The following is a 16,701-nucleotide window of genomic DNA, read 5'->3' on the forward strand; positions in this document are numbered from 1 at the left end:
GGCAAATATTTATCTCTACTGTCTACTGTGTGGGAACTCATATCATGTTATGTGAAACCGTCCAGTAAGAGCTTGGGGTAAGGAAAAAAAATTGAATCTCTCCTTAAAGTATACATGGCCACAGAAACTTACAGGGAAAAAAACACCATTATTCATTCTGGAGCCAGCTCCTGTTAAAGGGAATCTGAAGTGAAAATAAACTTATGATATAATGATTTGCATGTGTAGTACAGCTAAAAATTAAAAGAATTTTCTCGAGATACAGATTCTTGCAAAATTTTAAACACATTAAAAAAAACTGAAAAAAAGGAGACCTTTATTTCAGTTTTTTAATGTGTTTAAAATTTTGCAAGAATGTGTAAATTTTCATGCAAACGTTTGAGCTTATCCCTAGTCAGTAGGTTCCAACATTACTTCCTTCCCTAAAGAGAAGCATGCATAATGAAAGGTTCATTCTCCTAATAACTGAACCTGAGGTCTAGCATGCTGATGAGGTTTTTTATTCTGTTTATGCAACTGGGTGGATTTCGCAACATTCTTTCTGCTTCTCTAGCCCACCGTCCATATGGGGGTTCCCATATTCTCCAGAAGAGACCACAGCTTCAAGCTTCCGACGCCACTGCACACTCCTGGCAGAACCTTGAAGCTGTGGTCGCTCTTTGGGGAAGATGGCAAACCCCATATATAGGTGGAGTCTAGAGACTCAGCCCCTCAAAGGTAAGCCATGCCTATCACCCCAACTCCCACCCCCCAGCAGCACACTCCATCATGAACCTCACTTAAAGGGAACTAAGCAGCTCCTGGGTTCAAATAGCTGAAAGGGCTGCCATGTTTCAGGAGTTCAAACCCCTGCTGCTTTTACACTGCAATTATCCAGGCTAGGTGTGAAATTCTTTAAGTGTGGCTAATGTCCTCTTTTTGAAGTACAGTGGGGAAGATTCAGGGTTTGTTTGTGGTCAATTAAGTCTAATGAGGTGATTCCTTATCTGCCTTCCATCATCTGTTGCTCCGCCTCCACAGTCCTCTCATGGATGGAAGAAGTGCCTGTTTTAACACTTAAATGTAAAAAGATGAGGTAAAATGAAAGGTGTTTTTAATAATAAACCACATTTTTAGAATGCATTTTTAATTTGCTATAGAGCTGCCCTGGGTGTTAAAAATGATGCTCGGTTCACTTTAAGGGGAGGTTAGTTTTATATTTTTTGATGAACAGCTGCTTGGTTCCCTTTAAAGTAACTAATGATTTACAAGCTGAAAAAATGTCCACTACTTGATACTCATTACATTTGATTTGCCTTCTGCATATAACACTTCTGTAACAGCCTGTAGTACAATGTATCTGAGATCCTGTCTTCTCTATGTATTTAGGATTTTGAAGTCTCTTGGCCCTTGTACTTCTACAGAAAGACATTTGGTGTTCCTAACTCCCACACACTATCTCTTACCTCCTCCCTGTCAGACCTCATGACTCAGTCCTTGACCTCTGCTTTTTCTCCATCTATGCATACAGTCTTTCTACATTCATTAGTTCAACTGGGTTCCAGTGTTTTCTTTGTATGATAAAATCAACCTTTATGCTCCTGATCTAACTTATTAACAACTCAGGTCTCTGACAGGCTTAAAGGAGTACTATCAAACTTTACCAATTTCTGTCTGTAGCATAAATCAAAATTGCAACAGCAGTCTGTGCGAAAACAGCATATCTTTCTGCTGTGCAGTGTAGCTTTTTTTTTAAATTTACCTTATAGATGGCATCTGACACACTGACGGCGACGTGGAATGGGGCAGCTCATTACATGAGAGGGGATTCCTTTTTTACAGTGCGGCAGTGCATTATCCTACTTTCATGTTCCCCCACATCAGAGCGCACTATAAAGGGAGTGACCCGCCGAAGCCTGCTATGAGGAGCGAGAGACAACCGCTCTCGCTCCTATTCTGCCCAGCCAATCCGCCCCAGAGGGAGACTTCCGTGTGTCGGGCTGCCTATGCTACGCAACAGCAAGCATAAGCTGGAGGAGGGCGCATCATGATCCTGAATGCATCAGAAGCAGGAGCCAAAGGGAAGGATCATGACGCGCCCTCCTCCAGCTTATGCTTGCCGTTTCGTAGCATAGGCAGCCAAACACACGGCAGATTGGCTGGGCAGAATAGGAGCGAGAGCGGTTGTCTCTCGCTCCTCATAGCAGGCTTCGGCGGGTCACTCGCTTTATAGTGCGCTTTGATGTGGGGGAACATGAAAGTAGGATAATGCACTGCCGCACTGTAAAAAAGGAATCCCCTCTCATGTAATGAGCTGCCCCATTCCCCGTCGCCGTCAGTGTGTCAGATGCCGTCTATAAGGTAAATTAAAAAAAAAAAGCTACACTGCACAGCAGAAAGATATGCTGTTTTCGCACAGACTGCTGTTGCAATTTTGATTTATGCTACAGACAGAAATTGGTAAAGTTTGATAGTACTCCTTTAATCTCCTCTCCTCCTTCATGTCCTCCCATTTCCTCAAACGTATTGTTGAGAAAAAACTACCTGTGATTTATTTCACCTTCCGAATCAATGTAACTACTTGAAATAAAAATCAATAATAGAGACAGAGCAATAATTCCTTTTGCAGTTGCTCTCTTTCATGCATCACATTATTATTTAATATTTATATAGAACAGACATCCTTTACACAGTATATAGTCATGTAATTAACTGTCATTCAGAGGGGCTAACAATGTAATCCCTATCCTAGTCCTATGTCTGTCATAGTCTATAGTCAATTTATGGTTTGCACTGGGAAACCAATTAATTTATGTTATTTGTTGGGATGTATGAGGAAACCAGATTGTCGGGGGAAACCCACATAGACACGGGTAGAACATATAACCTCCGTGCAGATAAAGCCCTGGCTGGGACCCGACTTAGGAGCCAATGCTGCAAGGCGAGAGTGCGATCCACTATGCCCCTCTGTACAGACAGGCCGAATATCAAATTTTGGGTTCACAAATTTCGAATCCAAATCTCCGCAAAAGTTCGTGAATCTGGCGAATCTCCATAGACTTTAATGGGAAGGAGAATTTTAAAACCTACACAGACTGTTTTTGGCCACAAAAGTGATGGAAAAGTTGTTTCAAGGGGCCTAACACCTGGACAAGGGCACGCCGGAGGGGGATTCATGGCAAAAGTCCCACCAAAAATTACGGACTTGACGCAGAGTCGTGTTTTAATCGCTAAAGGGCAGAAATCACATTATATTCCTAAATAAATAAAGTGTTTTAAAACATCCGGCATGTGTATATGTCCATCAGGTAGTGTAAAGGTTATGCCCGCTTCACACTGACAATTTAATGCACCGCATTCTGCAAACAACCGCAAAGACTTAAAGATTATGTCAGGTGAGCATATCTTTGTTTTTACCAGTTGACACCTCCAGGACATAAATGTTATTCCCCTCGGTGGCAATCTTTGTGCAGTGGCCGCCGTGCTTGTGCTCACAATCGTGGGAGTGCAGGCGATTGCGGTTTTCCAGCCTCTACGGTTAGGCTGAGGTAGTTCAATGACAGTTGGTTCTCCACTGAGGCCTTATACAGGGGGCAGTAGTGGATACTAGATGCCAGTAGTGGTGGTAAAGGATTATTGGAATAGGATTGGTGCACTACTAGGACCAGTAGAGCAGACTTGTTTCCCAGCACAGATCACAGAATTCAACGCTGGTCCTTAAGGGGGGGGGGGGGGGGGGGGGGGTAAAGGGTGGGTCCTCAAGTGGTTAAGGACCATTCAATGCCTAATGTGAAAAAGGGTGCCGCATTATTTTGGATGCCAGGTGAAGCCACTGGTAGAATATCTGTAAAATTACCTATATTATACTATTGAGCACTGGCTAATACTAATGGTAGAATATCTTGGTCACCTCCTCTTACTCCCGCATCCAGGACTTCTCACGAGCTTCACCTCTCCTTTGAAACGCTCTCCCCAAGCCTGTCTGTCATGCCTGGAAACCATCAAATGTATTCTCAAAACATACTTGTTCAGACAAGCCTATCATTTGCTATAGGTAGCATTGGAGATTCACTGCCTCATCCATTAACCCCTGTGTCTACTTCCCTAATGTCTTCAACCCACTACCCTCTAGCATTTAAGCTTGCAAGGGCAGGGACCTCCCCCTAGTGCTTCTTATTCTACTGTAATTTATCATATGAACATGTACCAGTATTGGTGATGTCTCAAACCACACATCAACTATGTATGAATTTGTATTGCTGGATGTCCTGATTGTACATAGTTTTGGCCATCTTGTGTTGCTCCCTGCTATTTGTTTTGTACTGTGTACAGCGCTATGGAAGATGTTGGCACTATATAAATAAAATAATAATAATAATATCGGTAACTTTACAGATATTCTACTATTGCTTTACCTGACCCTCTTTTCACACTAACCCACCCTCTACCTGCTCCTAACACTAACTAACCTATTCCCCTGCCGATATCTACGCATCAATATCTGCTGATAAACCGTCGCTTTGCTGCAGGGTCGGGCTGAGGCGGAGATGGGAGAGTCTCCAGCCTCGGGGCGCATGGTAGGAGGGGGCGCACAACTCACTCACCTATCATTCCCCTATTGTGTTTGAAGCAGAGAGAAGTAAAAAAAAAGGGGATACATGGCAGTGACTGCAAGCCAGATAACTAGAGATTATGGTGTTGGGAGCCCTGGGGCACCTCTTAATCTAATAGCAATCAGTGTGTGAAGGCTGGGGTGGGAGGGATGGAGGGGTGAACTTTGGTGCCTCAGCCTTGGGTGCTGGAGGACCTTGTCCCAGCTCGGCTTTGCTGATATCTGCTATGGCTTCTGCCACTATAAGTCCCTGGGAAGTTTGGTTTTTAAGCTGCTCCTCCAGCACCCAAATTATTCACTGGGTGCCGCTATATGCATCGCCCATATTACCAGCCAGCTACTGGCGAGCAATTACCTGCTTTGACATTCAACTGTTGCAGTGTGTTGCATTTCAACACATTGCAGAGTGAATGGGAAAAACAGTGAGCTAAGTTTCCATGGGACTGATAACATGTGTGCATTGTAGAGCAGTGCGCAGTGACATGACACTGCTGCGTGCACTTTTGCCAAAAGCATGCACATTCTGACAACTGTACATTCTTATGAGGAAACACATGGCACAGGGCCTTATACCAGTTGTAACACACACATCTATGATGAAATACGGAAAATACCCTAATGATGTGTACTGGATCAATATGGTTATGAGCAATTTAAAATCTATTAAAATAATGCACAATAAAAATGCACAACAAAAACACACACAAAGCATAACAGTGCAAAAAACGCATTCTGGGAACTGTACATTCTTATGAGGAAACACATGGCACAGGGCCTTATACCAGTTGTAACACACATCTATGATGAAATACGGAAAATACCCTAATGATGTGTACTGGATCAATATGGTTATGAGCATTTCTAAAATCTATTGAATGAATGCACAATAAAAATGCACAACAAAAACACACACAAAGCATAACAGTGCAAAAAACGCATTCTGGGAACTGTACATTCCTATGAGGAAACACATGGCACAGGGTCTTCTATCAGTTGTAACACACACATCTATGATGAAATACAGAAAATACCGTAATGATGTGTACTGGATCAATATGGTTATGAGCATTTCTAAAATCTATTGAATGAATGCACAATAAAAATGCACAACAAAAACACACAAAAAGCATAACAGCGCAAAAAGAAAAACAAAACCACTGAGGAACCCACGTGTTAAATCGCACACTTTTTCAGTGTGCATAGTACAAATAGAACCTCAGTTAGATCAGCCATTGCTGGAATTCCCTATTCTGCTGAAAACTAAAAAAATCTAAATCATTTCACCACCAGAGGGAGCAGAACATTTGAGATGACTATGGAAGGTCTTCTCTTCTCCCTCTATAAGGCAAGACAAGACAAATAACATTTATATTGCGCTTTTCTCCTTGCGGACTCAAAGCGCCAGAGCAGAGCAGCAGCCACTAGGGCGCGCTCTATTGGCAGTAGCAGTGTAAGGGAGACTTGCCAAAGGTCTCCTACTGAATTATTGCTGGCTTACTGAACAGGCAGAGCCGAGATTCGAACCCTGGTCTCCTGTGTCAGAGGCAGAGCCCTTAACCATTACACCATCAGCCAGGCCTTGGACCCACTACAAAGCGAAAAGCTCTATCGCAATTGCTAGCAATTTGTGGTAGCACTTTGCAAGAAATTTTGGGGGTGATTTCCCTGCTCCTATACAATACATTAGATTGGAAAAGCACCCTAAATGCTGCATGTCCTGTGATTGCGATTTGCCTAATCGCAGTCGCTGTAGTGGAATCTGTCCCATTCATTAACCTCCCTGGCGGTAAGCCCGTGCTGAGCACGGGCTATGCCACGCAGGGGGATTTCTCAGGCCCTACTGGGCCGATTTAAAAAAAAATTTTTTGCAGCACGCAGCTAGCACTTTGCTAGCTGCGTGTGCCCTCTGATCGCTGCCGCTCTGTGCCGATTACGCGGCGCTCCCCGCGCCGTGAGGCCCCCTCCCCAGACCCCGTGCGCTGCCTGGCCAATCAGTGCCAGGCAGCGCTGAGGGGTAGATCGGAACTCCCAATGACGTCATGACGTCGGTGATGTCATGCCGCCCGTCGCCATGGCAATGGGGGAAGCCCTCCAGGAGATTCCGTTCTTTGAACGGGATCTCCTGATCTCCGATCGCCGGAGGCTATCATGTAGCGAGACTTTGTCTCGCTACATGAAAAAAAATAAAAATTAATAAAAGACTTTGCTGCCCCCTGGCGGATTTTTAATAAACCGCCAGGAGGGTTAATATTGCCAGAGTGTTTAGGGAAATCGCTAGCTGAAAGCTATGTCTTAACGCTCAAAAAAACGCTCTAGTGGTTTCCAGCCCTAATTGTCTTTCTATTTATTTTGCCCTCTAGTGGATGAAACAAAAACTGATTTTATTTTACAACAGAGACTACTATCAGTTGTAGGCCTGACCAAAGAGATCAATTAGATCATTTTGATGAACATTTGTGCTAAAAGAAGTTAAAGTCAATGAAACAGAGACATAGCACAATGTGAGCATGACCTTATTCAAGCCAGTCCTAAAAGAAGTATTTAGAGCATTAAGTATTATGAGGCACTGTTCTGCTGCTGTTACTGGCTGTGTTAATGGCTGCACTTGGGGGCCACTTGGTTGTATTTGAAGACTTAAAGGGAATGTCTGAAGTGCTGTGCCTGTGCAGAACGCTCCAGACCACGTGAGCACCATCACCAGCGGCGCTCACACAGGCGCAGTAGATGCAGACCTGGCAAGGTTGGCATCTGCATCGGAGGGGCCCCGGGTGGAAGCGGCGAGGGCACAGGATGGCTGTTAGGAGCTGGAGGAAACCCCAGGTAAGATCTTTTTTTAATGAATCCTCGGATGTTTCCTTTCAGCCTTTAATGAAACACTTTCCTGAGAAAAAAATTTCAGTTCAAGAAGTCGTCGTATATTTGAGTAAATACAGTATATGGTATTTTTAGGTATTATACTCTTCCTGGCTCTATCCCCCCACATACAAATGATCCTCCGCCTTAGACCCAGATTCAGAAGATGGCTGGAGACAGGGCCGGAGCTACCATAGGAAAAAATAGGCAATTGCCCCAGGGCCCCAGAGCCTGTAGGGGCCCCCAAGTTGTTCCTCCCCCATCTTAACTGTTGCTCCCTAGGGACTCTCCAGAGTCTGTTAAGTTGGGAGGTGTTTGGGGGAGGGTCAGCAGCCAGCTCAGGGGCCCAGGAGGGAAATGTAGCTGCAACAAAGGGCCTCTAATGATGCTTTTTGGTCGGGGGGTGTCCGTTGGGGGGCCCCCAGGCTAAAAGGCCCAATTGTTACTTGAACCGGCCCTGGCTGGAGAGACCCATTTTATACTATGTCTACCATACACGGATGCAATTCCGCGCCGGATCGAGCCGCTGGCTTGATGTCAGTGCGACCCCGCGTGTGCACGGATCGATTCTCGCTCATCCCCGCGAGTCGATCCGCACGGTGATCGGACCTGTCGGAAATTGTCAATCAAGCCATCAGCGGCTTGATTGATAAGGAAAAACTGTCCGTGTATGCCCAGCATTAGGCAACATTATTATATAAGAAAAATCTTACAAATTGTTTTTTTGTGCTATATCACCCTTAGACTCTTTGCTAAATTTTGTGGCAATTTCTACTCTAAATGCTTCCACTGTGATCCTTTAGAAGCCGATACCGAACACAGTTTGTTGTCTTACACTGTCATCCAGCATGAAGGCTACCAAACTCTGCTGTGTGTGTGTGTGGGGGGGGGGGGGGGGGGGCATGGAGGCTACCTAACCCTGCTGTGTGTGTGTGGGGTGGGGGTGGGGGGTGGGGCATAGAGGCTACCTAACTCTGCTGTGTGTGTGGGGCATGGAGGCTAGCTAAATCTGCTGTGTGTGGGGGGTGGGGGGAGGGGGCACGCATAGAGGCTACCTAACTGCTGTGGGGGATACCACTATCTGGGGGGGGGGGGGGCATATTTTGGAGCCCAAAGGATTACTGTGGCTGAAGGCGGGCCCCATCCAAAGTTTTTATGTAGGGCCCAGAGACTTATAGTTCGTCCCTGAACTAGGTGTTACTGAGAGGGTTAGTCTTGGCAGAACGCTGATCTTGTTACAATCCCAGAATGAACACCTGCAGCTTAGGCTGGTAATTTCCCAGATCTTTTTTTTTTTTCCTTATTTAATGTGTCTTTGTGATGTCTTGCAATGTGACAAAGCCATAGATGAAGATCTGCTATTTTAGGTTCAGGTCTGCTTTACACCATGCAAGCTGTGTTCACTAGCAGGGGAACGCCACTCTCCTGGCAACTACTGATTTTCTAAATGGAACCTTGGGTCATGCGACTGACTTTTCAAAAAGGAATTTCCCTGGAACAGCCCAATCAAATTTGAGTGAGCATTGTGAGCAATGGCATAATTCCCTAATTATCTTCACTGACAATGAAAAACTTGAGAGGAAGAACAAGATATGTTTCTGTAGGTTAACTGCAGTCTGAAGTTTGTTGCTTAGTTTTGTCATGAACCTTTTTCTTCAATTTGAGCTCAGGCTGATGTACCTAAACCCAAAGCTCTGCATACACTAGGCCAAAAGTCTTTCCACTCGCCCCATATAGGGAACTTGAAGTGAGAGGAATATGGAAGCTGCCATCTTCATTCCGTTATAAACAATGCTAGTTGCCTGGCTGTCATTCTGAGCTTTTGACTTTAGTTGTTTTTGAGTCACACACCTGCAACAAGCATGCAGCCAATGGATTCAGAGCAGAGTCAAAACATCTGATCTGCATTCTCATTCTGAGCCAGTGACTTGGGGCGATTGCACAGCTAATAGACGCGATGCAATACTGCAGAAATCGGCCTTCATATGACCCTGCACCACGGTGCAGCTTTAGGGTCATATGCATAGCACCTCCCCCAGCTAGTGACGTACTGCCTGCTGGGCAGGAAGTGCATCACTGGGATTCCCGTCAGTCCCATGCTCCCGTCATGCACACTTGCTGCGGCACCCTTTGACTTGCATTGCTTCATTATCCATGCGGTAGGCACGGATCATGTCGCAACGGCTGCAGCCTTTGCGTTGGCATTGCTGTGATTTGGATACTTCCGGCGCATTGCATGAACTATGCATGTCTCCATAGACTTGCATGGCCCTTCCGGCGGGGAAGTGGCGAGGAAGAGTAACGTGGGGCGACACAGTGTGCAAGGGGCCTCAAAGTATTAGAGGCAGAGCATCAGCACAGAAGTCAGGCCTATTAGAGCATGAAGACAACAGCCTCCGTATTCCTCTGATTCCTATAGATAAGGTGCATTCCCCACATCACTGCAAATATATGGAAGATGAAGATAACGGCCTACTGAGCGGTTGCTTTGGATTGCTGCACACTGTACACTGCTTTTAAATCTGTGTGAAGATTCTGAGAAGCCATTAGTTATAATTTTGTGCAGTTTTTAGCTTCATTATACTGTATTACAATGTGTTACTAGTTTGCTGAACAGATTTTTTGTTGTTGTTTTCATTACATTAAATTCAGTTTTACTTGCAGCTTACACAAGTTTAAACAGTGAATGACAGGTCTGTGCATTATATTTGTTTAGCTCGCTATGGGTGTGGCTTACTGACTGACATCTCACACTGCAGAGCGGTTGGCAATGAAAGGAAGCAGCCTGTTCCTGTTTGTCTGCTATATGCAGTACTGTGAATGTAAGTAGATGGCTGATATTTTCAAAACACAACCAAGCTGAAAGGAAACAAATGGAGTAACGCAACAGTTGCTCTGCCAAGTTAATTTCAACTGTGCAAACAAGTTAAGAAGTAGACAATCAAAGAACTCATCATTATTTTTCCATGAGTGAAATAAGGGAAGATTCTTTAAAGTCTACATCGACCATCAGATTCAATGTTTATTATTGAATCTTATGAAAAACAGTACTGCAAAGAGCATGCCCTATCAACAAATCGACAAATTTCATGCTGAAAATTGGTTGTATGTATCAATCGGACATGCTGGAAAATCTTGGACCCCCTCCTTTACCAGTCTGGTGTCCGCTGCTTTCTCCCCACTCTTCTTCCTCATTTGATGTATGGCTACCTTTTAACTACAATCTGTGAATTGTCTTTTTAGCAAGCTGTGTGCATGAAATCACTGTGTTGTTCTGTCTGATCACAAGCAGCAGGTAAAGGCAGATACACTGCATAGACGAGGCCTTGTCTAACTACAAAACACAGATTGCACAGAAAAGAACAAATATTTTTCCTATGCACACGCTGTAAGTTTTTTAGCTATGCTGGAATGGCACTGAAACCAGAAATGCAGCATGTGTTGCTGCATTACGTAAGTGGGAACCAGGGGCAAACCCAGGATTTTCAAGGGGGGGGGGGGGGATTCCTGAAACGTCTCCCACAGCCACGCACAATACAGTATAATAATATGGCAGGACATCATGCTGGGTACACATAATGCAATTTCCCTGTCTGACTGACAGGTTCTGTCAATTATTTCCTAAATGTCCAATCTGCTCCTGATAGACAACTGGATTGACCAGGAGCAGTTGGGATACAGATAATAATGAGGACAGCCAACATTGTTAATGAAGAGGAAACTGAAGCATTCACACAGCAAGGCACAGGGCTGTGCTCATACCTGACTCTGCAGATATTCTGGTGTCTTAACTTGTGCCTGTTCCCAGACACTGCACCGGCCCTGGTCTGAGGGGGGATTCTGGGCAGCTGTAATCCCCCCCTGCGTTTGCCTATGGGAACAACAATTTGGGCATTCTATGAGGAAACGCATGCCATTGCAATTTCCCAGTCATATGCATTCTGAAAGCTGCACTGGATTGTTTGCAGTGAGCACATGGCCTAAAGCAGCAATTTTTATTGTGGCACATATATCGAGTACATTTGAAATCAGCGCCGGTAGACTTGGACGCAGGATACAGCGGTATATGGCTGGTCCTGCTTCTGCACAAGTCTGGGCCGATGTAATTACTATTCCCCCTCTAGGCCGCCATGGATAGTGGGGGAATGAAATAATTCGGCTTCCAGCGATTGCTGGAGGCCGAATTATTATGTTTTTAAAGAGAATCTGTATTGTTAAAATCACACAAAAGTAAACATACCAGTGCGTTAGGGGACATCTCCTATTACCCTCTGTCACAATTTCGCCGCTCCCCGCCGCATTAAAAGTGGTTAAAAACAGTTTTAAAAAGTTTGTTTATAAACAAACAAAATGGCCACCAAAACAGGAAGTAGGTTGATGTACAGTATGTCCACACATAGAAAATACATCCATACACAAGCAGGCTGTATACAGCCTTCCTTTTGAATCTCAAGAGATCATTTGTGTGTTTCTTTCCCCCTGCATCTCTCATGCACTGAAGTTTCAGGCTGCTCTTTTCTTCCTGCAAACAGCTTTGCCCTTGTCTGTAATTCCTCACTATGTGAAAGCCCAGCCAGATCAGAGGACGATTTATCCAGCTTGTAAAAGATAAGAGAGAAGAGAGAAGCTGCTCTAATCTAAATAACACACAGGCAGTGTGCATAGAGGGGCCTGGAAGGGGGAGTTCATAGCAGAACCACAACACTGAATAACTTGGCAGCCTTCCAGACACAGGCTGACAAGTCTGACAAGAGAGAGATAAGTTGATTTATTACAGAGACTGTGATAGTACAAAGTACTGCAGTAAGCCAGAACACATTAGAATAGCTTTTGGAACTTAAAGGATGATAAAAAACAGGATGCAATTTTTGTTACAGAGTCTCTTTAAGCAACCTCGGCTCCGTCTTCTGACGGAGCCGACGTTACTCACTGAGCGCTGCAATAGGAATGATTCCTATTGTAGTCTATGGAGGCGCAGGCTGCGCCCAAATCTAGCAGCGCTGAAAAGCACTGCTCCGCATATATCCTTGTGGGTAGCTTAAAGTTTATACAATAACCACATCACCTGAAACATTGTTATATTCCTAGCTTATTAGTGTTGTGTTTTTACTGAACACTAATGCTTTGGGGGGCATAGTAGTTACACTCAATTGCAGAAAACAAACACCACTCTTGTGGGGGTGTTGGGGGGGGGGGGGCACATGGACCTAAATTGTTTTAGGTAAAAAACGGGGCCCTAATTGTTATGGAATGGCACAGGCACCATTAAATTTGTTGTGTTGGCACAGACACCACATTTTTGTTTTAAAAAGAAGGGCGTAACACATGTAACGGGGGGTCTAGTGGTTACATAGGGGCCACACTTATCATGGGTGGATGCAAGGGCCACACTTGTCGAAAGGGAGAAAGACTGCCACAGACAATTTTCCCTCCTCATCTTTTTATCTTTTTTTCACTAGTTATGCATTTGGCTATGGTCATTGTCAAGTCTGGCAGCATGAGGTGAAACCAGGACCCTACAGAAGTTTCCTAGAAAGTCCATCTCCTCCAGGATGGCACACATGTCCTTGCCAGAAGGTTTATGTGTCTCCCAGTACATTTTTAAGGCATGTAGGAGATTCCAGGAGACAGGCATTTATTCTAGAAGTGCTGGATGGAGTCCTAGTAGTTTCTTAGCCCATCAGCAGGACTAGTATCTGCTCCTTTGGGTAAGTAGAAACAGGAGGAGTACTGCCAGAGTCCTACAAAATGACTTTTAATAGGCCAGTGGTGTGAATGTCTGTAACCAATCAGAAACTATGGCAGGTAAAGGAAATAGTCAAAACTGTCAGCAAAGAGCTACTGTCACTGGATACCTAAATACCCTCCTTGACCATCAGACACGCCCATATGTGGGGAGACATGCACCGCCCAGGACCAGCCAGCAAATAGCCATATAAAAGTGACATGTTGTCTGTATGCACCTGCAGATGTCATAAAGGCCACATACAGCCACATGCATGTGCATGTGTCTATGCTCATCAACAGAGGCGGCCTTAGAGTACACACTGGGCCTAGAGCCATAAGTGTAGGCTATATACTGTACCACCACGCTCACGGGCTTGTCTGCCTCTAATGCAGTACACCTTATTATTGTTTAAAAACAATTTGTTTGTTAAAGGCCACCAAGCCAACCAATATAAGAACAATTACAATACATAATGTAATCAAACGGCCAATAGTACTACTGTACATTCACTGTTTGATTACATTATGTATTGTAATTATTCTTATCTTATATTGGTTTAGTGGCCTTTAACTAACCAAATTAATGATTCAGAAACATTTTGCATGCAAAATTAACAAACGACATAACACTCGTTTCTTCTGCCAAACCCGCTGCTGGATTTGCAAATTACAGGCTACATTAGTTTCAGCACACCCAGTACCACTGGATACAACACTTGTGACAGGGCTGATGAGTCCAGCTTATGTTATACCCCTCTAGCCCCCTCTACTCCAGGCTCCACTTACCTAGAACCCCCCCCCCCCTCAGGCTGAGGTGCTTCTTGGTCAGTTGGGTCTGTGGTATTACAGAGGTGCTGACTTAGCAGTGCGTGTCCTTGTTCGCACGCGACCGGGAGCGCTCTGTGCATGATGTCAATCGTCACAGAGTACTCCCGACTGCAGGCGTGCGATAAAGGACGCGCACCGCTGGGTCAGCACCTGAACAGGCCAGGAAGAGCCAAAGTCAGCCTGAGGGGGGCTTTTAGGTGAGCTGCCGCTGCAGCAGGCATGAACCTACTCGCGGTGCGGGGCACCCTTCAGGCGTTGGGTCTGGGGCGATTGCCTTACTCACCCCCCTTCCCCTAAAGGCTGCCTCTGCTCATCAACAGGATGCTGATAGTCACCATGATGGGTAATGCAACAACTGCACATGTTAAAGGAAATCTAAGATGAAAATAAACTTATGATATAATGATTTGATGGTTTTTATTATTTAGTGGAAAAAAAACCCTCCAAATCTACATGGCCCTGTGTGAAAAAGTGATTGCCCCCCTTGTTAAAAAATAACTTAACTGTGGTTTATCACACCTGAGTTCAATTTCTGTAGTCACCCCCAGGCCTGATTATTGCCACACCTGTTTCAATCAAGAAATCACTTAAATAGGAGCTATCTGACACAGAGAAGTAGACCAAAAGCACCTCAAAAGCTAGACATCATGCCAAGATCCAAAGAAATTCAGGAACAAATGAGAACAAAAGTAATTGAGATCTATCAGTCTGGTAAAGGTTATAAAGCCATTTCTAAAGCTTTGGGACTCCAGCGAACCACAGTGAGAGCCATTATCTACAAATGGCAAAAACATGGAACAGTGATGAACCTTCCCAGGAGTGGCCGGCCGACCAAAATTACCCCAAGAGCGCAGAGAAAACTCATGCGAGAGGCCACAAAAGACCCCAGGACAACATCTAAAGAACTGCAGGCCTCGCTTGCCTCAATTAAGGTCAGTGTTCACGACTCCACCATAAGAAAAAGACTGGGCAAAAACAGCCTGCATGGCAGATATTTAAGGCGCAAAACACTTTTAAGCAAAAAGAACATTAAGGCTAGTCTCAATTTTGCTAAAAAAACATCTCAATGATTGCCAAGACTTTTGGGAAAATACCTTGTGGACCGACGAGACAAAAGTTGAGCTTTTTGGAAGGTGCGTGTCCCGTTACATCTGGCAAAGAAGTAACACAGCATTTCAGCAAAATAACATCATACCAACTGTAAAATATGGTGGTGGTAGTGTGATGGTCTGGGGTTGTTTTGCTGCTTCAGGACCTGGAAGGCTTGCTGTGATAGATGGTACCATGAATTCTACTGTCTACCAAAAAATCCTGAAGGAGAATGTCCGGCCATCTGTTCGTCAACTCAAGCTGAAGCGATCTTGGGTGCTGCAGCAGGACAATGACCCAAAACACGCCAACAAATCCACCTCTGAATGGCTGAAGAAAAACAAAATGAAGACTTTAGAGTGGCCTAGTCAAAGTCCTGACATGAATCCTATTGAGATGTTGTGGCATGACCTTAAAAAGGTGGTTCATGCTAGAAAACCCTCAAATAAAGCTGAATTACAACAATTCTGCAAAGATGAGTGGGCCAAAATTCCTCCAGAGCGCTGTAAAAGAGTATATATATATATATATATTTTATGCAGCTATGTGGTGCTGACATTTTTAACAGTGCTTTACAGAGTATAGTGCGCTGAATAATTCCTATTACTAACTGTCCCTCTAAAGGATAACAAAAGTTTTCTTTCTTAAAATAGAAAGTATTTGCTATAATTCCGGTTGTAGGTGTGTTTAGCTTCCAAGGACAACAATGGTTGATTTGCAAATTTCAGCAGTATCTCGGAGCTCACTCCAACCTGAATTATCACAAATTCTTAATGTTTTAAGAAAGCAAACTTTTGTTATCCATATCATTTTAGTAAGGGCTTTTTGGACCATTGTAGCCCCTTACACACTCCAATGAGTTCTGGTTCACCATGAGCTTGCTGGGTCGTCTGTACCTCTAAAAAGCTAAAAATCTGATGTCATTCATTTGAATCAGATGTGAGGAACAGTTAGGTCACTACACGCGCTAGTAGTTCAAGCTGTGAGTCTTATTTGAGAAGTAGTAGTATACGGCCCATTGACTTTTATCGCTACTTTCTAAAGTGGCGATCTGCAGCAAAAGTAGAAAAAATGATGTTTCAAACAAAAAAGCACTGCCCTCCACTATCTCTTCAAAGCGGTGATTAGGTCTGATGGCTCTAAAGTGACAATAACAACTTAGTAGTCATTTCAAAAGAGGTGATATTTCTAAAAACAGAAAAGGGCACTTGTATAACTGTGGTGATGTGAAAATTCTGTTGTTTCATTTTTCTTTTTTTATTTCAGAAGAAATAATATTTTTCAAGCAGACAGCCAGTTCACCCTTTCATAACAATGCCCACAGAATAACATCAGCATCATGTGCTTTTCTGTGTTTCTACTGCAGAATGAAGCTGGCATTAGCTGTGTTCGGAGGATATCCACAGTCTGCAGGAAGCTGAGAGACTCAGAGAGCGTTTCTTCACCTTGCCAGTAAGATGTGTGGAGGTCAGAGCCCAATTAATCTGTACTAAGCAGTAAAACGTTATGTACTTAGGAGGATTATCATGTGCAGCCTGCAGCTGATTAAAGGATAAAATCAGATTTTTGGAAGTTCCTGGTACAAAAATCTTGTTGATATTTTTTTCATCTAT

The 16,701-nt window shown here is 44.1% G+C and overlaps 1 long non-coding RNA gene across 1 annotated transcript; it reads left to right on the forward strand.

The window, feature by feature from the left end:
• Window positions 1–16,600, forward strand: LOC137568881 (uncharacterized). Its single transcript, XR_011030988.1, has 3 exons — window positions 1–77; window positions 10,161–10,266; window positions 16,455–16,600. It is a non-coding gene; the product is annotated as an uncharacterized lncRNA (long non-coding RNA).
• The last annotated feature ends 101 nt before the right edge of the window (window positions 16,601–16,701 follow it).

This window comes from Hyperolius riggenbachi, chromosome 1, assembly GCF_040937935.1.
Source record: "Hyperolius riggenbachi isolate aHypRig1 chromosome 1, aHypRig1.pri, whole genome shotgun sequence".
Taxonomy (NCBI): Eukaryota; Metazoa; Chordata; class Amphibia; order Anura; family Hyperoliidae; genus Hyperolius; species Hyperolius riggenbachi.